Genomic DNA, 23,279 nt, shown 5'->3' with positions numbered 1-23,279 from the left:
CATTTACTCAATTCAATCTGCAAAGCTAGAGGGTAAGACACCAGCAAAGAAGAAATGCCTATCAACTCACACTGATGAAAGGAACTTACACTGCTTTATGTAGATACAGCAAACTTAGCAAATGAGAAGAAACAAATCCAGAAAGACAAGATTTATTTAAAAAACTACACTACATGGCATGAAAAAATGGCTATTCCATTCTCAATGTTGCTATTTAAACGCTAAATTTACCTCAGAAATGGAAATTCAGGGTAAACCTTCCTGAAAAAATTACATCCAACTCTCCAGCTACCGCCCACCAAACACACACCTTCACCCCCCACTAAGCTCTATTCCATTCACTATTCCAGAGGTGAAGCTGAAAGCTTGTTAAAGAAATTGCCACTGCTTCTCCATTCAAAACCTTCCATACTTGTGCTGGCTGGCACAACTCATCAATACTCCAGCATATTCACCTGCTGTAAGATAACTAGAGTACTTTATACCAGTAGAGAGTGAGGAGAATTAAACTCTAATCTACAACTCAACATGGCTTTTGCACTAGGATACCACTACACAATAACAAAGCAGACATAACAGCCACTACCGTCCCCCTTGCAACAACAGACAACTTCTCAGCCCAAGTTTCCTATGTGATCATTCACAGCACAGAGCAGGTGGAGATCATTGCTATTCTGATCTGTAGAATTAACATTTTACACCCACTCTGAATCAGCGTGAATCGCAATAAAGAGGTACAATGTAAGAGACCAAATGCATAGCTCAAGTGATCTCCTGAAGATAAACATTTGGAAGCTGCTGGTCTCCATGCCCACCATTGCATACCTGCTAATAAAATTACTCTGACTGGGCAAATTAAATTGTGAGATGCTTTGGAGTGCTGACAGAATAGAGATTCATTTTAGATACTAACAAGTAGCCATTTTCAGCAGAAAGCTGAAGCAGGTGAAAATCCTAGCTCCAAACTGTGCATTGATTCTCAGGTCATCTCACCTTTTGTAGATTTACTCCCTCTCTAGGAAGAAGGAGAGGCAAACTCACTCTTCTTGCTCCCAACAAATTTGTATCTGTCATTCCGCATCTGTATTCTCTTATTACAGAGCTGACAAAGTGACAGCAATAATTAATCTTACTGTGTACAGAGCTGATTGATATCAAGCAGAATTAAACTACTGTAATCAAGTTAGTCAGTTGCAGATGTGTGAAGCGCTACAGTTTATCAAATTCTGAAGGCACATAATTTGATTCTGCAGAACAAGGAAGAGCAATACTAACAAGACAGCAGATAGTCAATAGTATGATGCACAATTTCATGAATTCCTTTCTTTTTTTAGCTGTTAAAAAGTGCCACACTTGTCAACTCTACAAAAGATACCATGACATGTTAATATGTGTCTTGTCAAAATTCTCAAAGTAAGCTGCACACTGGATCTGTGGGTTATGTGCTCTGTGTTCAAATACACGTGTACATGTACACATTTATTGTGAGATACCAGAACTTTAACAGCTGAAAGTTCCTTAGCTCAAATAATAGGAATAAATGTACATATCTATAAAGGTGTGAAAAGGTGCTGCAAAGCGGGACGTTGAAATAGAAGCAAGACTCAGCAAGGACAATTATCTCTGTCAAAGACTTTCTGTGATCGATGTCAGCTGCCATCACAGTTGGAGGAGGGAAAACCACAACATGAATATTTGATTAAATTAGGCCAACTTGAAGTCTCTGCCAGAGCATCTGATGCAACATGTTTTCTGTGGGATGGCAGGGTTTTTCTTTCCCAGTGGATTATCTTTGTCTTGCTTCACCTGTTTCTTTTTCCTCTTTAAATGAGGTGCTTTTAGCTCTCATAACAAAAGGTACAGCTTGTCAGTGTTTGAGACATCTGGCATTCCAAGCCTGCTCAGCAGCAGATCCAGTCCCTCTGCAGCATTCTGCCCACTAACATGAGGTGCAGCTATTGCAAACAGGTTGAGGGCTCAGTCAGAGCAACAAGACAGGCTGACATGAACTAAAAATTGGCTGCCTACAAAAGCAGGGAGTCCTGTTCTTCCATATTTCCTCTCTCCCCTATGTATGTCTACACATTCCTGCCCCTTTTCTTGGTGCTGGCCCTCACACTGACCCCCCCACCCCAGCCCTCCTTCAAACCGATTCAATGTGCTGTGCAGATTGATATCTAATCTGGGGGTCAAAATCAAGTGAAAGTTTCCTGTGCCATATCCAGTGCATGGCAGAGGGACAAGAATATGAGCAAGGATGCCAGAAGATGGGGGAAGAGGCAAAGCCCTTACAGCAATAACAAGCTATTGGCTCAACTTTCTCAACACCTAGAGGAGTTGCTGTACTCAAAAGGAGCTAGTGCTATTAGGCATTTTATTTGATGCACCTTAGACCTTTGGTAGCTGAAACAGTCATCTAAGAGACTGACTGTACAGGATTTGCTAATGTTTTGGCATTTATTCCCTCTTTACTCATGCTACTTTACATCTAACCTAGATGATAAACCTTCTGTACAGGATCCTGTTTTTTCCCTTCAGAGAACTAAGCTGCTTCCCATTCTTTTGGGCACGCTATACTATTAATAAATCACTTGCAGTATGGATGCTTGCTTGCAAAGACTCACCTGGAGGAACTGGCATGTTTTCATTAGCATCCTGTACTAGAGTTCAACAGAGTCCAGAACTGAAAGGTATACCCAAAGCTGCCCACATTCAGTCTCTTGTTTCAAAGACTTTTTCCTGGACTGGCCGGTCTTTTCAGACAGATGCCACCAGAATGAGAGGCCCTTGGGTAACTCGAGCAAAGACCTTTGCCAGGGCTGAAATTCTACAGACCAGGCTGCCAAACATTCATGTTCTCCTGCCCCAAACATGCAACCACAAAGAGAGATATGTGGTCCCTTCCTATACTGTTGACTCCCTTCCCAACAGTAGGCATTTATAATCCACTGAGGCAACAAAAAATTAGCAGGCAGAAATGGGTCAGACAGGAAACTGGATACTCCCTCCCTAAGGAAAAGCCATACATGGTGGCATTTACTGTATGTGTCTTTGTGAGAGCAACACATTAGTACTGGAAGAAGCCTTCTAAGTTACTAAGACTCACCCCTACTATCACAAACAGCTCTGTAGTATGAAGTCACTCACATATTGATCAAACTCTGTCCTTAAACTAAGTTTGTGGCATCTGTTGCAAGGCTATAGTCTTCTAATGCCCCAAAACCCTGCTAGTGTCCAGCCTCTGTTCATTCTCGAGCTGGTTTATACTCATATGCTCTGTTTATCTCCTATCAGTTCCATTGACTGGTTTCTTGACCCCATATTATTTAGTGTTTCATTGTAACAAAAGGAAGTGCAAACACAGTAGAACACATTCAGAGCAGCAGGAAGAGCCATACAACTCTTAGCAGTTATGAACAATGGAGGGAAAGGTGAGAAACAGCCCATCACCGAGTATCGTAGTTTTTCCTATAATAAATAGCCAAAGGGGGATTCCAAAACTGGACCCATTTTTTTAACACAACATAGGTCTTTGAAATTCTTTGGAATGAAACAAGATCCTCCATGCCACGCTCAAATGGAACAGCATTAATAGTCTTATATAGTGGCCACTACATTGTCAGATCTGTGCTGAAATGATGGGGTTAAACAAACAGCCAGAGAACTGACTTTGCAGGAGCAGAAAAGCTTCTTTGTTATGGAGTCAGAAACATAACTACTGGAAAGACCCAAGAACCCAATTTATTGTTGTTGGACTAACACAGTAAAACTCACCAGACAGCCCTTGTAAATAGATGTGAGAAGTTAGGTTACGCATCAAGCCTGCCTGAGCTTTAAGAGATCTGCAGAGGGAAAATGAACATGAAGAGCTTGTGTATCGCCCCTAAGCAACAGAGTGCACTTCATTAGGGTTGTTTGTTTCCAAAGATCTTCCAGAAGGAAGATCAAGGTTCGGGAGCTGAGTGATAAATATGTTAGAATTGATGCCAGTCAGAAACATCCTGGGACATGTAAGACAACAAGGCCATGGAACAATAAAGACTCCATCTTTTCAGTGATTTTCTCTTCCCTGAGAGGAGTTCATTTTTCAGTCATGCTTCTCCTTTTTCCCCAAAAAACAGCAGGTGCCTCCTCAAAATTACCAGACTGAATATTACACAGGAACAGTTAAAAGAGAGAGTGAGCTGTCGAAATAAATAAATTTTGCCTTTGTGAAACTTTCAAGGTTGTCTTTCATGGCTTTCAGGACACTTGCTTGCAACATCTCCTGTCTTCCTGATCAAGATTCAAAGTTTCCAAAGTCTTTTGTAGGAAAACTCTGAAAATATATCACATAATGGCCTTTCAAAGAGAACATCTTGGAATGAAGCAATGGGAAATACCTTCACAGGCAATGTGCAAGAAGGTAACTTGACAGAGAATTGTTATAGGAATGATTAACCTTTTTGCTAGTGACAGCAAAGAGTTTATTTAGTTGATATAGAACTGGGAAATAGACCAGGAAAAGGTGTAAAATATTCCCCCTCGACTGAGAGCGAATACAAAAGCTTCTAGTCCAGTTGTATATGCTGAAAGCAAATAAAAGCTTGTGATGAATTCCATGTTTACAAAGCCATAAGAAGCTAGGAGTTTAAGTATCTACAAAGATCTAGTTTAGTTTCAGACAAATTCTTGTGAACATAGCAAACTATTTGCCTTTATGTGTTTAAAAAAGTTTGAGAATTTTTAAGTTGCAACTGAAAAATTCAAAAACTGATTTTTGATCTAGTATTGCAGGAGTTTAGTTTTAAGTTGCCAGAAACCACTTTTCAACAATTTTTCTCCAATAAAAAGCTAGCAACTATCAGCAAAGATGGCATGTGGGGTGAAATCTCCATTTCTTTCACAGTTTTGCCAGTGAAAAGTTCTGGCAGAGATTTTGTTGTTGTCCTTGCTGTTGCTGCTGGCTTTACTGCTCATTTGTAAAATCAGGTCAATTGTTAGAGAAAAGCACAAGCAATTAGTGTCATCTTTATTGCAGTAGAGTCTTGTTTTTCATTTCGTTTGAAGTTACTGCTGGTTTGCACCAACATAAGAGAATAGATTCAGGAGTAAAGTGAACAGGAACAAGGCTGGTGTAACAGCTTCCTTCCCCTGAAGACGAAGGGGATGCCCATGCTCTGTGAGTCCAACAGTACCTGGCGCTGTACACACAGACTCCACTCCACAAACTGACTCTACTGACAATGAGGCTGGAGTGGGGAATGATACCTTATTAATTTCCAGAAATAGAAAATGAGATACAATGTGGAGAAGTTTTTGCTGCTTAGAAATGACAGAGCAAATGAGATCAAATGAGGCTTCAAGTGTTCACATTCTGGTAATGAGGGAACATGAGAAGTACTGCAACTTAGCAGAGTGATGGTGATTGATTAACACCTAGCACAATTTTAAAATTTCAGTTCACAATTTCACTGTTTTTTTCTGGTAGAAACATGGTCAACCATTCATTTTCACATTTTCAGAACACTTGAAATGTGAAGAATTAAATGTTTGAGAGCAATTTTTTTTATCTTCTTTGTTTTACATTTCTGTGGGAGATCAACCCACAAATATTTAATTCACACTTCCTTAATTCAGTCAGTGAACAAAAAAAACAATTGTTCACTTGTTTCTAATGTGCAGAGTCACAAAATGTGAAACACATTCTTTACAGTAAGTCATTCCGTATAAGAGGCACGATACTCAGTGAGCAAATGGCTCTAAATCTGGAGACACCAAAATTGAAATTAAACTAGTGTGCAGCATCCCCTTCTCCCTGCAAAATACAGGTATGAAAGGGAAATGATTGTCTAAAAGCTCATCCATGTGTAAGCTAAATTGTTCAGTAGGTTTTTATGACAATTTTGCTATCCTGTTCAGTATAAATAGCAATTTACTACAGGGGCTTCTGCACAGAGAAAATTATTGGACATATTTCAATGAAATATTTTTGTTAATCGTCGCCGTTATCAGGTTACTTTAATAAGTGGAATGATAGTAGATGAATATTTCTTCTCTAAATGTACAATTTTCTTTCATTTGCCTCTTTAGAGATGAGGCCTTTATATTCAAGTAGAATCTGAAAAAAAAAAAGGATAGCAGTGAGAGCAGGTCTCTTTTCTGTAGCTATTCAATTCTCAGCATCTATCTGCAACAAAAAATTCTAGGTTTTTACACAGCATGATGAGTGGGTATATCTTGATTTTCACCATAAGGATCCTCTTAGACCTATCACAGCACAATTAAGTAAAGCATTGACCTTGTAAGAAACAAGAGAGAGGTCATTCCCTTCCTGCTTCAGCTCAGCATTTTTGTTCAACCAAAAAATATGACTCTGTCTCACCTCTTCAAAAACAGAGGGCTGGCTTCATTTGCAATGCTTTAGAAACAATTTCCAACATTTTCTCACAGTGAGTAAGAGTCAGGGAAGAGGAGACATGCTCTCCTCCAGCATGGCCAGCCCAGCTGTCCCGGCTCTAGCACACAATCTCCCTTCCAGCCTCACAATTCCCAACAAAAGCAATACAGCCACTGTTTTGTGTGTTTTCCTATTCACACCTGTTGGAAACACAACCAAGTACTTTATGATTTGAACAGAGCATGAGACAAAGCACCCCTGCATCAACAGGCTGTTGGAAAGCACAGCAGCAATGGTCCCATGACTTCGGTCAAAGTCTTGGAGGCCAGCATGCCTGCCGCTCCAGCAAGTGAGGGAAAAGTTAGGGACTGGAGATGTAATAGCAATAGGCACAGTTTCTATGCCTCCCAACCCCCAGAGCATTCAAACTCAGTTTTGTCCTCCTTTGCTGGTCTTTCCCTTTCCCCTGGCAGAAGAACATTGCCTGGATTCATCCTGCCCAGCTTTTATCTATGAACTTGGAAAGTGCAATATTGCCAGTACTGCTAGGGAACCGCAAGCCAGAATTTGGGACAGCGCACACAGATCAGTGAGCAATGCCAATTTTGAGGCTATGATGCAGCTAATCCATAGCAGGACCACAGACCTCTGCCCTTACAAAAGATCAGGGACATCCTCTAACTGGAGGGATATCCACCTCCATTTGGAGGTGTCATATGTATTAGGGATACAGACCTGGCATGAGAAAATTAGTCCTGGAAGTTCAAGCAGAGATTTACAGGTGGAAGAAGAGACCAAATGTATTTCTTTCTTCAGTACTGCTATGATGGTGTGTGTACTCTAGTTCACTCACTCTAGTTCACTCTGTAATATGTTCATTCTATAGTGTTCACTCTAGGACATCATTATAGCTCTACAAACACGTGACTTTTCCTTAGCCAAATATGAACACTTTCAGAATGAAGCTGGAGTTGTAACTCTACCATATAGCTTTGTTACAGTTGTCACTAGTTCAGGAAAAAGTGTCATGAAACTCCTCTTCCATTCTGGGCTAACCACTGAGCAGTATGTTAGTTTTCTGGGTCAGCACTGAGGATTTTCCTTTTCGTAGCATGCTGTTTGGTAGTCTCCAATCTTTGACAAGTTCATCTTTCTACAACTTCTGTAGCAGGAGAGTGCTTAGACCTCTCTCAAGCAATTTCTTTCTTCTTTTATTATGGGAGCCCTGGACAGTCTGTTATGCTTCAACCCCAGTGCTATATTTAGCTCAGCCATCTTGTTCATTCTTCCTCTCTACTGCAGTTTGGCTGAAAGGAAGAAATTGCAATCATGAATAAAATACCAGAAAGAAAATCAAATTGTTCAGCAAACTTTTAGGCAAATTGCAGCATCACGGAAAAGGGCCGGATTTCTATAATGTTCTTCATTGTACTTAGGAAGGATTTCCATACAACTTACTGATCAGAGATGAAATGCCAAATAATTAAAATGATGCAACCTTAAGAACATAGCAAATGGGACAAAATTTAAAACAGCAGCCATATAGGAATACAATTTCTTTGATCACAGTCAGTTGCCTCAGAATCCTGAGATAAGTTGAGTGCTTGCTTCTGCAAAGTAGGTGATAGCACAGGCAAAGAAAAATTGTTCCTCCCAGGTATATATTTCACAGAATATTTTTGAAGCAGATTTTGATCACCACTGTACAGTCTTGCTCAAAAAAAAAAAAAAAAAAAAAAAAAAAAAGAAAAAAAGGTATTTGTCATCACTTCCAAAATAAGAAAACTCCACCATTCATCTACATTTAGATGTCATAGCACTACACATACCTCATCACTCTTCAAGTTAATTCTGACACCCTTTTGAGACAATTGCACTCTTATATTGACAGCGTGCAGCCACAACACAATGAAGAGGAAGAATGCAAATTAGGGCTGCCTTGTTCAGACATTGGTCATATGGTTGTCCTGTCTCATCTACATCATGTAGATACATAGATAGAGCTTTCACCATCTCATCCAAACAGTAAGGAATGACAGTATTCACAGTTCTGAAATGTCTTATGCAACAAGGCCTATGGAAGGGGGTAGCACAAGAACTAGCTATATTAGATTTTCCTCTCAGTGTCAGTCCAGCATCTCTAAAGTTTAGCTATTACTTTGTTCATCTTTAATAGAGGCATATTTTCCTGAGGTGTAGTACTTGCACTGGAGGTAAAGAGGCCAGCTTCTTCAGATATCTGTGCTTGAAATGATGCTCCTACCTACATGCAAAGGCATGTGAATACAAATAGTCTGATCTTCATAAGGATGATGGATCTGGATAATTTTTAATGACTTGCGGACAAAAGTAGCTAATTCTGCCTTTATTTGTCTAGTTTTGTAAATATGACATTTTTAGTTTGTGTTTAGCCTGAGAGCTCACAACTGAGAAGTTCCATGTTTTAGCCTTCAAAATGTTAGTACAATGGTGCTAAATAGTCTAAGTGACATTCTGCTAACCATTTTCACAAAGCAGACGCTGGCATGCACACACGCTTACAACACAGTCATTTGGATAAGCTCAAATTCGCAGAAATGTAATGTGCTGAAAAAGGTCATCAGCAGTCAATTTTCAAAACACTTTCAATCTGCTCTGTTTTGTACTTTTCTCCTGGTGACAGCAAAAACTTGTGTAAATCTGCTGCATGTTCCCAGTGATAGAAGGGGCTTGCATACATATTGGCAACAAATGATGAGTTCCACACTCAGCTTTGAGAACTAGAACTAACCAAACTTAAAACCCACACACAAGGCATGACACACATTAACAAAGTTTCCACTCCCAAAGCACCATGCGAGAAGAATTGTTTTTTTCCCTGAAAACATACCAATATTTGTTTAGTAATCGGTTAATTGAAGATCAAACTCCTTTTACATTTTACACTTCAGGTTGGTCTGACAAATCAATCAGAAAAAAAGATCAGCCAAGAGAAACCGAAGTCTTTAGCCTCAGTGACACTTCTACCACAGACAGATGCTCCATATCCCCAAGCCCTCTTAATGACCACACTGCCAATCACAATATAAACACTATCCCCCTCTGCATCCTCGGCCGCGACGAGGACAGCCAGCCACTGTCCAGTGGCCAAGGAGGTCTTGCCTATTTCCACTAGGCCTGTGATCAGTAAAGGGGGTGGGGAAAGGCCAGTTGCTTTGCACCGGGCGGGCGGGCAGCTGGGAGATTGGAGGAGGGCCAGCCTCGCCCTTGTTCGGCCAGGCTGCTCCCAAAGACTCCCCTTTCTGCTGCTTTGTGTCCTTTCTGTTGCGCCAGACCCAGGCTAAGCAGGCATTTCCTTTGCTGTTAATGAAATCTGCTTCAATTTCAAAAGTTCTGTTTGCAGGCTGTAATCTCAGCCTCAGTTCAATTTAAATATCTGTTGTTTTGGTGGTGGACTTCTGGATTGTGTCCCTCTCGCTCAATGCCAAAAACATAACGGAGAAAATTTCACCCGCCGTTAGAAGCCATCTGGTTCTTCTGCTCTGAAAAGTGAGACAGATAAGGAGTTGTATGATACCCATGTAAGGCAATTTGCTGGCCTGTTTATCATACCTGACTCTGGGGTGCACAGCTTTATTTTGATTTGATAAAAAGCAAAGGAGTGCAGCTGCAGCACACTGCTGCTCCACTAAGCGACAGATGGGCATCACTGTAAGGAAGCCACATGGCATTTTTTTTTTAAATTCAGCTCATTAGGTTTTATCTGCAATATGTTGCTATATTGGCAGAAAACCTTTTAGCAAGCCGAAACATTATCCAAAGTTTGTCAACAGATATCAGAAAGATCCTATTGTGCGAGGATATGTGCAGGGACTGGGGTGTGACTGGATTACTTTTAAATGCTCAGAAGTCTGCTCTTCAAACTTTTTTCAGCTAGCTCTATAATTTGTACTGTAATGGTGGTCCTGACTGGCGTATTAATGGAGTTGCTATTCACAGTTTGCAATTGCTGCTATATTTCAAGGCAATTCACAATCACCTTATCTTAATTGATGCAGAAAGTTTGTCAGCAAAACATGGAAAGTAGAGAACTTCCTTGCCTTCAGCAAATAACAAAAACCCAGATACACAAATTTCTTTAAAAGTGAGAGGTGCATTTCAAAACTGAAAAGCATGTCTACTTTTACAGCCTGTATTGTTTTGAGGCATTTTGAGCTATAAACAGTCCTTTCCTATCTTAGGCCATTGGTTTAATTGCAACAGGCTGGCTTTAATTTCTTTAAGGGGAAAATCAAGTTAAGTTTCATATATTAATAGCTTTGTCTATGGATTGGTAAAATTAGTATTTGGAAAATAATCCAAAGTATTTTCAATTCACAGATGAAACAACAGAAACTTTGGAAATACCCACTTCCTTGATCAAAGGAATTGAAGTCCTGTTCTTGGAGATCTCAAACATTTTGAAGTCTACTAATGGGGGAGCCCCAGCACTAGGCATTTCAAAGAATCTGACCTAAGTGAGGTACTATGAGCTCTCACAGGCCTCTCTGACATACAAATGTACACCAACTTATTAAGGGCCATTTAGTTAGTTAGGATGCTAGGATGCAGCCAATTAACATTTTAGTTCAGACCAGGAGTGTACTATTGAAATGGTTGTCCTGATCACTCTCACTTACTGTGCTTTGGCTGACATTCTCAAAGCAGGCTAGGGGCAACCAAACTGCCTTTTTTTTTTTAATGAAACTAAACCTTAAGGTGAGCTGCAAGAAGACCCCAATCCTTAATGGGCACTCAGTTTACAGGACAAGAGTAGGATTAGTGTGAAGCATCACCCCCCCACACACCAACCATACATGATACAGCCATCAGGGCCTCAGTACCAACTGTTTCTCCCTACATATCCACTCATATAGCATTGAATTACTTTCTGATATAAATGTAGCTTCAGAGAATCTCTCTTATTTTAATTTACTCATGGTAAATTTAATTTAATTTTACACTGGGGGTTTTCATTTGCTTTAAGCCCAAACCCAATCAAATCAAACTCAGCCAGAGTTTGTAAGTCTAGCTTAAATCAAAGCAGAAATATCCACACAGTTTTCTGGTGGAGTTTTCTAGTTACTCTAAATATACCGGTTAATATGATACCTTGAATTAAACTAGACCAACTCAGCACCTAAATGTAACCTTAGTATCTGTAAAAGAAAACATTATTCAGTAATGCAGAGACTTGAGCTATGTTTTCCATTAGTGGAAAGTGTGATCACATTCAGAGATACTTGGTATTTTTATACTGGCTTTTATTTTTAGCCATTTCTGTGTTAGAACAGTGCCCATTATCTTGTTATAATTAAAGGTCACTGTTCCTGTTACTATCTCTAGCTGTAAAACTTCATGGTACACTGCCAGATCTTAATGCAGAATTAATAGATGTATCTTAGATCACATATTTCCCACTTTTCCAGTTGTCTAGCAAGTACACATATAATAACTGAATAGTAGTAAACACTTTCCAGCTCTCAGCCATTTTAGGAGTGTGTCCGAAAGGTACTGCAAAAAGATAAGATCACTCTGTCTCTGGGAGAAGCAGCAGTAATCATCATTGATATCAATCATTTAGACCAGGATTTCTGCCAGCAAGGAGCTTGCAAGCTCCCCCAGAGGGGACACACCATTGCCACTGGTTTGCTGTCTGTTTGCCAGGGAAGACTGAGACCTCAGTCTCCTTCTATGCACGGAGCCCGGAAGCAGCTGTGGTTGCCGCTCTTTCTGACTGAGAGCGAGGTGTAGGGCTCAGCATACCATGTTTCCTTCCTATGTTGTAACACTGGAGGTAGCAGGGAGAGCTGATACCTTCAGCGATCACTGTTCTCCTTCCATAGCTGTGGTACCTGAGCAAACTAAGTGTGAGAATCACTGGCTTAAACAGAAATCACTCTGAGGGTAAGTTTGTCTTTTTGCTTGATTTCTGTAGAGCATCCAGCAAAGCAGAATGCTAGCCCATACGTAAAGCTTACCGGCATTTTTGTAATACAAATATAAATACAAGTACCTTAGACTTATTGCTATCTCCCTCTGGTCTTATGCTATGCAGTCAGAGATTATTTTCCATAATTAAAGTGGACTCTTTAGATGCAAAAGATAGTTTCTTGCGTAGAAAAGAATAAACCTAAATCTGTTGCTATAGGCTTTTGGCCCTCATTACCATGATGATCTGAATCTGTTAACCAGCCATGCAATAGAGACTACAAAATAAAAGAAATATTTATCCCCTCAAAAATAGTTCTATTTCCCAGTAGTCCTTAAACTCTGCTAGTATCAAGACCAGCGTTTTCCTCCATCTCAAGAACCAGAATTTTTTCTGCCCTTTTAAACTTCAATTTTGCTTAAAAAAAAAAAAATATCTGGTCACTCTTGAAAGAGCTAAGCTCCGTGGTAATTGAACAGCATACATTCTACACTGCAAATTCTGCGCAAGAGCTTGTGTGGATTTTACCTTTCAAGGGCAAAACAGGAAATGGCTTTTCCTGATAGCCATTGCATATATAGAGATAACAGTAAAAAAACAGAGGACTGTCAGTGTGGTAGCAGGGAATGGGAAGAAGAGATGGCAGCCTTGGCTTTGGAAAACACCCTCAATTTTCATGCGAGAGAAGGTCTGTGTAGAGAATTAGGTTTCGTCTCTGCTGAAAGAAAAAAAGTTGAAATTGATATTCACGAAAATGTGTGGGATTAATGTACTCACCCAGCACTGCCTTTCAACCTTATAATGAAAGAGTCAGGTATGAAAAGAGAGGGAAAGGAATAAAGAGGTGCAGGAAAAGTAGTAGTGAAACAGGGAAGAGGAGTTAAAGAATGAAGCTGATGATTGATATAGTTCCTCTATATGCTGATCAAATGCTAGTCTGTTTTACACCCTGTAACACTGGAGTTACATAAGATTTACCCTAGTGACCTGAACTACTAAGTTACTCTAGATTTATGCTCTTTTCATGTGTGCATCAGAGTCTGTAGCAAATTATTCCACAGGAAGATTTTCTGATCCTGGAAAAACAGCTGTGATGGTTTTCTGGTTGTTTTTTAGGAACACAGGACAAAAAGGGCCCTAGGTCAGTAAGTTAGATTTCCTAGAGTTGTGAGGAATGCTGAACTAGCAGTGTCACACAGAAGTGTCTCTAGAGCTTTCATGTGACATGCCAAAAAAAGCTTCCCAAAGTCCTTGTGCAAATTTAGATCTTGTGATTAAAAGAATCACAGAATCACAGAATGGTTGAGGTTGGAAGGGACATCTAGAGTTCATCTAGTCCCCCCCCCCCCACTCAAGCAGGGTCACCTACAGCATGTTAGACAGGGTTGCATCCAAGCGGGCCTTGAGTATCTCCAGAGAAGGAGACTCCACAACCTCTCTGGGCAACCTGTGCCAGTGCTCCGTCACTCTCACAGCGAAGAAATTCCTCCTCATGTTCAGGCAGGACTTCCTGTGGTTCAGTTTTTGCCTGTTGCCTGGCACCACTGAAAAGAGTTCGGCCCCATCCTCTTGACAGCCCCGTTAACATATTTGTAGATATTGATAAGATCCTTTCTCAGTCTTCTCTTCTCCAGGCTAAACAGGCCCAGCTCTTGCATCCTTTCCTCATAAGAGAAATGCTCCTGTCCCCTCATCATCTTTATAGCCTTACCCTGGACTCTCTCCATGTTGTTCTTGTACTGGCCCAGAACTGGAGACAGTACTCCAGATGTGGCCTCCCCAGGGCTGAGTAGAGGGGCAGGATCACCTCCCTTGACCTGCGGGCAGCAGTCTTCCTAATGCACCCCAGGAGACCATTGGCCTTCTTGGCCACAAGGGCACGTTGCTGGCTCGTGGTCAACTTGTCATCCACCAGCACTCCCAGGTCCTTCTCTGCAGAGCTGCTTTCTAGTAGGTCAACTCCCAGTCTGTACTGGTGCCTGGGGTTATTTTTCTCTAAGTACAGGACTCTGCACTTGCCCTTGTTGAACCTCATGAGGTTCCTCTCCAACCAACTCTCCAGCCTGCCCAGGTCTCTCTGAATGGCAGCACAGCCTTCTGATGTATCAGCCATTCCTTCCAGCTTGGTATCATCAGCAAACTTGCTGAGGAGGCACTCTGTCCCCTCATCCAGGTCACAACAGAGCCACAGTATATTATAAGACAGGGACAAAGCAGGAAAGAAAAAGGGCATCCAAACTGTGACTTGTGTTTCTTCTCAACTTCCTCCCTCATTCCCATAATCTACCAGCCCTAGTTGCTCGGGAAGGATAACTTTCCATTATGCTACACCTTATATCTCAGCAGAGAAAGTCTTTCACGTCTTTCATTCCCTGCTAGACCACTGAACTATATATACTGTCTGACTGTGTCCTGAGCAGTCAGCCAGCTTTTGAATTGCCAACTCAACCAAAGGGCAACGTGTTAGCAGGCAATCTGGATGTGTCCAAACAACTGGCATTCTCTCCTTATTCTTTGTCAATGACTCCCTTACACCAGTCCTTTCTCTGACCAGCTCATTTTCTGAAATGCTGCCATCAGGTATGCAGAAGATCCTATCTGAAGTATTCTATTTCAAGGAACAGTAGGCTCTGCATACTGATGCTGTTTCTACTGCAAAGACCAAGACCAAGAAAATGCATTTCTCAAGCAACCTTCCTGTTGAACCTCAAGAGAGTCCTTCATCTATCCCTATTCACTTCAAGATAGAAGAGCTGCATGCACCAGACACATTCTCTTTACAACCTCTTCAAAGCAATTATTGTCACCTATGACAAAATTTTTCAGAAGGTGAAGTGGTCCAATATCCTGACAATCTTTTCAGAAGTACTAGATCCTCATACAGCACTACATGGTATGTAATTTCAAGCCAAAGAGCAGGTTTAGCTCAGGGGGGCAGGTTTAGCTTAGTTAGTTAGAGCATGGTGCTGCTAATGCCAAGGTCGCAGGTTCAATCCCCATATGGGCTCTGCTCAGGGTTGATCTCCAGAGGTAGATGATCTCCAGAGGACTCTTCCAACCTTACAAGTCTATGATCTTTCCTGATGACCTCTTTGCACTCTTCTATGACTAGCCTCATTAACAGAGTTGCAGTATCACGTATGTACTCTTGCAGAAATGATGCTGTTCCTCAGAGTTCTGGAAAAATGCAAAGTATAGCTAAAGAACTGTAGGAAGGACTTTGTTCAGACAAGTATTCGGTGTAACTATTCTATGGATCAAAATCATTCTGAAGGGCAACATTCTTGCTTGTAACTTCTGTATCTTACTCAGCCCACACCTAAAATCTCTTCTCCTAGTGCTGTGGTGTAGTTCAATGGTTTTATAGTACATAATCCCTTCTTTTTTGATTAGATTTGCTGATATCTCATAGTGAGTACAAGTACAGCACATTTGATGACTAGACTACAGTGAAAAAAAAGAAGCTTATTACAAAAAAGAAAGTGAAAACCTAAATATTGCTACAGGAGCACTAACATAGACACTCCTCAGGGTAATTTTTCCAGCACTTCAAAGTTCTCCAGAAGAAACACTTCATTGTGTTATACCCCATCATGCATAGACAGTCTCCTGTGTGAGGAGACAGTTGGTTTTGGTGCATCAGGGAGCAGGTACTCCATCTGGGAAATAAAATTCCCATAAAACATCCTTTCAGTATTTCTAAATAAAAATATTTTATTCTCAGGCCTTCAGTTATGTGACTTAGGTGAAAAAAACAAATGCCAAAACAGGAATTTTTCTCAAAAGGTTTGATTCAACTGAAAGGCCAGTTTGCTTTCAGAATAAAGTTTCAGTGGAAGTTTTCAGCTGCATCTAAGAGTTTCTTGAGGCCCACAGCTGTGTGTGCTAGAGTGCACTTTGATTCTACAGGCTGTTAAGAGGAGCACAGCAGGAGCAGTGTTTGGGGAGGAGCTGCTGCCAGGCAAGTGGAACAGCTCTATGAACTGTGCTGTCTACTGAAATTAATTTAATTGATATTTTTCTTTATCTCTTAGAAAGTCTCGCTGTAAAAAAATAAATTCCACTTCCTCCTAAAGATCATGGAAGAATATGCCACATCAAAACCTCAGATTCAGTCCGGAAGAGATGCCCTACCTGTACTCAGGTATGGCGTACACTTAGTTAAAACCAGATAGAATATTGCTTAGGACCCTGCTCACACTTACTGTGTGGTAACCACATTGCTGCACATGTGCCATTCTTTGCCCTTCAATGAAGAGAACAGGCAGGTCGATTGTATGCTCTGTCTCTGTGAACACTGCAGTTCTAGCCTGCAAGATGCAGAAGAATTTCACTTCCCGTTGACCCTAATGGGAACTGAGGGAATGAGAATCACATTTCAGCCCCTTGTTTTGCCACTGTATCTTGTTTAAAATGGTTGCTTTTAATATTATGAAAGAAATAGGTCAGAGATAACCCTTGCCATTCCTTCTACCCACTTTGCTACTGCTGTGGATTAGCGTACAAAAAAAAAAGTAACATTATTCTTTTCTCACATAAGGATGATGGAAATTACCTTCTCATATTTAATTCTATCACTAGGGATAGAACTGGCAATAGGGATGGGTGAGCTGTCCACATCTAAATTTGATTTTATTCTGTACATTTTTTGCTGATGTCTTAGCATTTCCCCTCACCCCTTTCATATCAGCACAGAGACAGGACATTGTTAGGTTTACCTTTTTGTATTTAAGAAATAAAATCTGCTGTCTTCCTGGCACTGAAAATCCCAGGGGACAGAAAAAACACTTTCTGACCTCCAAAGTATTTTCTGAATGAAGTAGGTCCTTTATTTTTCATCAGAGACCACAGAACAAAGCTGGTACTGATCAGTCTTCATGAACTGAAAAAGATACTGGGAACAAGTGTAACTCAGCATTCAGTGTGCAGTTACCCCAGAGATGAATTCCCTCTGTTTTACTTTCCTGGCTTTGTTTCTTTCTTCTGTTGCTCTACTGTCCTCCATCTATGCTTTTCCAGTGCTGAACAGGGAAACCAGTGAAGTCCAAGCAGAAAAATGGCAAATGAATTCCACTGCCATACTCAGCTGATCTTTTTGTGTCTTAATTGACTTTTTAGATCAATGTAGACTTTAAAGGCCAGTTTTTCCTTATCTCAAGAGCAACAGTGCACATATGGAATAGAGACATTTGTAGTTAGCTTCAGGAACAGAATGCTAGCTGTATTTATCTTTCCAGGCAATTGTGCCAGACTCATCACCATGGTACCTGCAACAGAAGTTAACTGTGGAATATGGAAGCAGTATGATAGCCATCATCCAACTACTGGGAGCCATAAAGTGCAAGGGACCACTGATGTAGTTTTTGCATGATTTGGGAATGTTAAGTCTTGTTAATCATTTCTTACTTCTTGCATTATAGTATGCTCTGGTATGCTAAGTGCCTTAGCTCTCCTTCCAGGCTGAAGGTTTGTGGATTATTAATCATTCCTACTTTCAAATTTATAAATCATGATAATGGTAAAGGCAAAGAAAGAGAAGCAGCAATATGCCATTAATTCTTCCAACTCAGAGGATGTTGTCTGTCCTGCCTGATTTAATTCCCTAATCCCAGCTGGGGTCCTAGGTTCTCCTGTGCCAGTCAGCTCTCCAAGAGAGAGGTCCCTATATTTTTGAAGCTGTCCTTAAACCTCGTCATGCAGTAATCTCTCATCCAACAAATGTGGGCTATAGACCTGGAAGACTGTGGGGTAGGACCCAGGTGCTAGGCTCCTGTAACGAGAGAAAGCTGTTGGCTGGACATTAGACCCCATTTCATTCATTGTACAGGAGACTGGGACAAAAGCACAGCAGCAGTGCTGCAGACAAAAATATATCTTTGAGAGGAGAAAGAAAGGAAGAGACATAGGATATTGAAAAAACACAGGGGAAATATGATTACTGAGATTCAGATCCTTAGAAATTGGGATCATTTAACAGACTGACAGATGACTAGATGCAAATAAAATCCTTATATTTTTAAAAAATAAAATTCCTCCTTCTGTGTTATTCTTGTCTTTTTCTAGGCTAAAATAGTATTTTTGAATGGCAGTAGATCCTCCTCAGCTGGATTAAATATTTTGGGATGGATCAGACTTCTGCTAGGCTAAATGCCCAGGTTCAACTAGTCTTCTAAGGCTGGAGCAAGGGTCTGTCTAAGCCAAGCCCACAGGCTAGACAGTCTTCTAGTCCACAGGAAGTCTTTCAAACTGTACAAACCTCCTTCTCTGCCAGAAATCTAGGTTGACTTCAGTCCCAGCTAATGAAGTTTTCAAAAGCCAGAGGTTTCAAAACCTCTGCTCTTGCTGGAGCTACCAGCTCTGGTTTCTCCACACTTTGGTGGTAGGGAATCACTCCCAGGCAAGAAAGAGGATGACGCTAGCTGGAACTTGGGACCAGTCATGCTATTTAAGAGAGATGTTACTGCCCTGACCTTGCAAAACTGGATCTGCCCACCATGCCTTCAGAAAGTAAGTTTCTAGATAACGTAGAGGGCTGGCAAGATCATTAGACTGAATCTACAACAGAAGTTTTCTGCTAGTATAACATTTTACTTCACAGAAAGCTTTCCCATATCTGTGCATAGACATGGAGTTTGTTCTTATTGACAATCCTCCGCTTGCTCTGGGGAGAAGTTGCTGCTGCTTAGCACAGAAGACAGCTAGTGTTGCAAAACAACCACAGACCTGTCTCCACATGCCCACAGCACCCGTTGCTGTTTCTCTCTAACTTCTCAGTCCAGGAGCAGCAAGCCTGATTCTCTAGGATGGTCTTATTCTTCCCGCCTCCAGCTTCCCTCTTGTCGTTTAATCCTTCCTTTCCTGTGACACTAGCTCTCCAAGTCTTCCACCTCAGGCTCTTGCCATGACCCAGCTCAGTTCAGGGCAGCTATACCAGCAAACCTTTTCTAGTGTAGACCAGGCCTTTCAGAAGAGGTTTTTCCTAACCTTTTGTTAAAGAGGCAGCTGATATAGCGTTATAAATCTGACACAGGAACAACTGTACATATTCTGATAGCACTTAGTCCAACATCTTAAAATTAAATATAGCAATAACTTGTTGTTCTGTGCTATTTGCCATGACTTGTTTGCATGTTTTATGCCATCACACAGACTAATATTTTGGGGGGGTTGTTGTTGTGCTACAGCGTTTATAGCTAATAACAATAAATCTGCTTTTTATGTCACTAATCAGCCATAATGTTCTAGAGGCCTTGCAGCAAAGCAAAGCAGCTGAAATCCTAATTACAGTGATGAAACTGTATCCTTACTAGGCATATTTATAAGAGAACACAAAAAGCAGGCTTGTAAGTGTATGCAGCCAGATCCTTATGTAAATCAGCACAGTCCCATTTCAGTTCCCTGGGCTCCAGCCCAGAGAAACAGTTGATGTCCATGGAGCTACATCACTTTACAGCAGCAAAGCCCATTACATGTAAGAGTTTTCAGGACCAGAGTGGGTCTTAAATATTGAAGGTTTTATTCTGCAATGGTCTAAAAGGATTCACATGTCCTTGCAGCAGCAGGCATTTAGTGCACCTCAGGAGGAACACAGTCCTCTGCATAGTCATTTTCTCTTATCATCTGAGCAAGGCTATGTAGGTGCTGTCATGGTGGGTGAAATTCAGCCCTATGCAGACAGTCTGCACAGAGCATACCTCAATTTGAAGCTCACTTCAGCTTTTGAAGTTAATACAAATTAATTTATACAAGAGAAAAACTCCATCCTCTCTAAATTATCCTTCATATAGCCCTGAAGCTAAAAGCCCTGTGCATATAACTGTATCATGAACATGTATTCAGAGTCTCTGCAGATATGACTAGGGTCAGTGTAGTATCTTTGTTTAAATTTAGAGTGATAATTACAGAAAGCAGTCTCAATGTTTCTAAAAGGAAAAGCATATCCGATTCCCCGCTGTGTTAAGACTCAATAGATCCAGCATAAAATGTCCATAAAACCAGCAGTATCTCAACTGACATAATAACCAAAATTGTTTGCATAACTTATTCAAATATTTATAAATAGCTAAGAAAATTGAGAAACTTGTAAGTTGCCCAGGTACAAGCCAGGAACAAATAAACAAGAAATGAAAGTTGTTAAATAAATGTAAGTTGCTACAAAACTTTCTCGCATAGCTGTGATTAAGCCATGGCATGGTTTGAGCACTTGGTATCCTGACTTGTGGGCGAGGATGAAAAGTGAATGCAGGTTCTCAACAAGGGTACATTATGTTAGTGCTTGTTGACAGGGGAAGCTTACTGTATAGCCCTGCATGCATGACTGTATAGGAACAGTTATGCTACCATAGCTGTAGCTGGTGGATTTTTCATGTGAATGGTCTCTTCAGCTGTCCATGCAGAGGAAACAACTGCCACCTAGAAGAGCTGCCTCAGGGAGCACTGTCCTAAGACAGATACAAAGCTGCTCTCTGAGTAATTATGCAATTATGCTGGGGGGGGGAGTTATCTTTGTTTCAGAATAGCCTGATCACAATATTCTAAATTACCTGTATAGGAATAGTTATTCAAGGCCAGCTCAGGCAATCTCTATGCCCACACAAACAAGCCATCAGTGATTTGCCTTGCAGAAGGAGAATGCCCTTTCATAGAAGGAAAATTTAACAATAAAGGTTTGTGCCTTGTGCTACAGCTCAGATTACATCTCCCATACTCTGTTTATACAATGAACTTCAAGGACTCATCTGAAACCCTTTGAGATGAGAGGGACCCAATTTAGTTTTCACCTGCACTGGTGTCAGTGGCGTTAACCTCATATAATTAACATATATTAGCTCATTTTACTTTTCATCTTTTTCCTCAAATGCCAGCTCTTTTTTTTAATCTACCTAAGAGTAAATATTGCCAGGAGCAAGACTCTTCTAAGAACAGCTCCTGAATCATTCTGTTCTCTAAGAGCATTTGAATTAGACCAAGAAAGCCACTCTAGTGATATTAGATATATATATTGAGCATACTCACTTGGTTACAATCACTTTGAATTTTCTGGGCTAGCATTTAAATGGGAAAAGACATTCAAAATGGACCAACATTAGATACAAGCCTTGCAGGCAAAACATTTTATTATACGGAAAACTTAGAGTACTGCAATATGAATGAAAAAAAACTATTTTATGCAAATTGTAAGATAGCAAAGAGAAAAAACATACTAGAGATTACTGAACCCATCAACTGGATGCTGCTGTACAGGCAAGTTCTTCAGAAGAAAGCAGAAGTAACTTATATTCTTCATACTTAAATTGAAAATGCATTCATAGAATCATAGAATTGGTAAGGTTGGAAGGAACCTCTGGAGATCATCTAGTCCAACCCCCCTGCTCAAGCAGGGTCATTCATAATATAGTAGATTTTAGCTTTGTGAAATATTGCAGTTTTCTTTATTTGACTTTACAGGTTGTTATATTTAAGCACTACTTATATTTCCCCCTCATCTCCAAATTTAAAAAGCAATAAATTGCTTTACTCTTTTCTTTTCCTTCAAGAGATTTAAACTGATTGCCTGAATCCCTCTACAAAGATTTTGTGTTTGTTTGTCTGTTTATTTAATGAATAGAGTAGGATAAATTTACCAGGCCATTTGCCCTATTTAACTCCACTTTAACCCCAAGTCTACTTTCTCAAAGACCACTACTGCAACAGTTCACATATAGCAAGACAGCACAGCAGCAGCAGCTTTCATAGCCTAATGTCAATGTTGCTCTGCAGACTGGAGGGGAGGAATGGGCATGCTAGCAGTCTCCTGTACTTCTCAGCTCTGTAATACGGAAAATGCAATAGGACTCAGAGGAATAAAGGTGTAAAGGACTCTCCTTATAGACATTCTTTGAATGTGCCTGAAGAATACCTCTTCTTGAGCTAGTAATTGCACTTGAGTAAAAACCTCTGTGTTTATATTAATTCAAAATCTGAAACAGATTGTTTTTCAAACCTTCTGGCTGGCTGAGGGACAAAAATCATCTACAGAAAAGGCATAAAGTAACTTGATCAACTTAAAAGCAGGATGTTGCTAAATGGCATAGTTTACTAAAGTGAAGGCGTAGGCTAAGGCCAAGAGTATGAACACTTCAGATTCCAGCCTCAGGGTACAAAGTGGCAGTCTTTGCTAAATGGAGCTGCAGCACTTTGAGATGCTGTTAGGAAAAGTCTGTGAAGTTATTCCACAAGATGTAACTTTCTCCCCTGCAGAGGTGACAGGACAGGATCTGTTTCTATGCCTCTGCCTCTGCTCCCCAAATCAGCTTAATGCTCAATTTAAACTGCCTTGAAGGTAGCTTTGCACAGAAGCATTCAGCTGCTGGCTGGGTTGGCTGACTTGAGGTGGAAGTCAAAATGGAGATGCAGGATGATGAGAGCTGTGTGAATGCCTGAGTCCATCTTGTCCACATAACTTACAGCCTGGCCGTAGGCCTTGGTCACGGTGAGCAACTGGCACATGGTACTTGGTGGTGACATCCTTGTGCTGCAAGAAGAACCACAGCTCACCTACAGTGCCAGAGTGAACCCCCCTCTGAGCCTGCAGGCACTTTCAGGCTCATGAGATCTCTCTATTGGCCAGCATGGTTAGTCAGAACCACATATCTACCCCTGTGCCTTCTACTGCTTGCACATTGGCAGAGAGATAAGGAAGAACAAACTTGTATTAAAATCAAAATCTGTATCTTAAAAGTCTTTCAGTCATTTCAGAGTCTCAGAATTTTGCCTCCACAGCTAAGTTTGGGGCTTGGTCAGACTTCTTCTGCTTCTGTACATCACCTAAGACAATTGGGGACCTGAGTGATGGTTGGAGCCCTTAAAAAGTACCTATTTGTATAAAGATCAGAGCAAGCGCTAAACTTCTGTCATTTCAATTTCGCAGCAACTTATAAAGCCCATCATAAAATCTCTGAAGGACAAAAA

Source organism: Rhea pennata, chromosome 7 (genome assembly GCF_028389875.1).
Source record: "Rhea pennata isolate bPtePen1 chromosome 7, bPtePen1.pri, whole genome shotgun sequence".
Taxonomy (NCBI): Eukaryota; Metazoa; Chordata; class Aves; order Rheiformes; family Rheidae; genus Rhea; species Rhea pennata.
The sequence above is the reverse complement of the archived record's forward strand: the minus strand, read 5'-3'. Positions refer to the sequence as shown.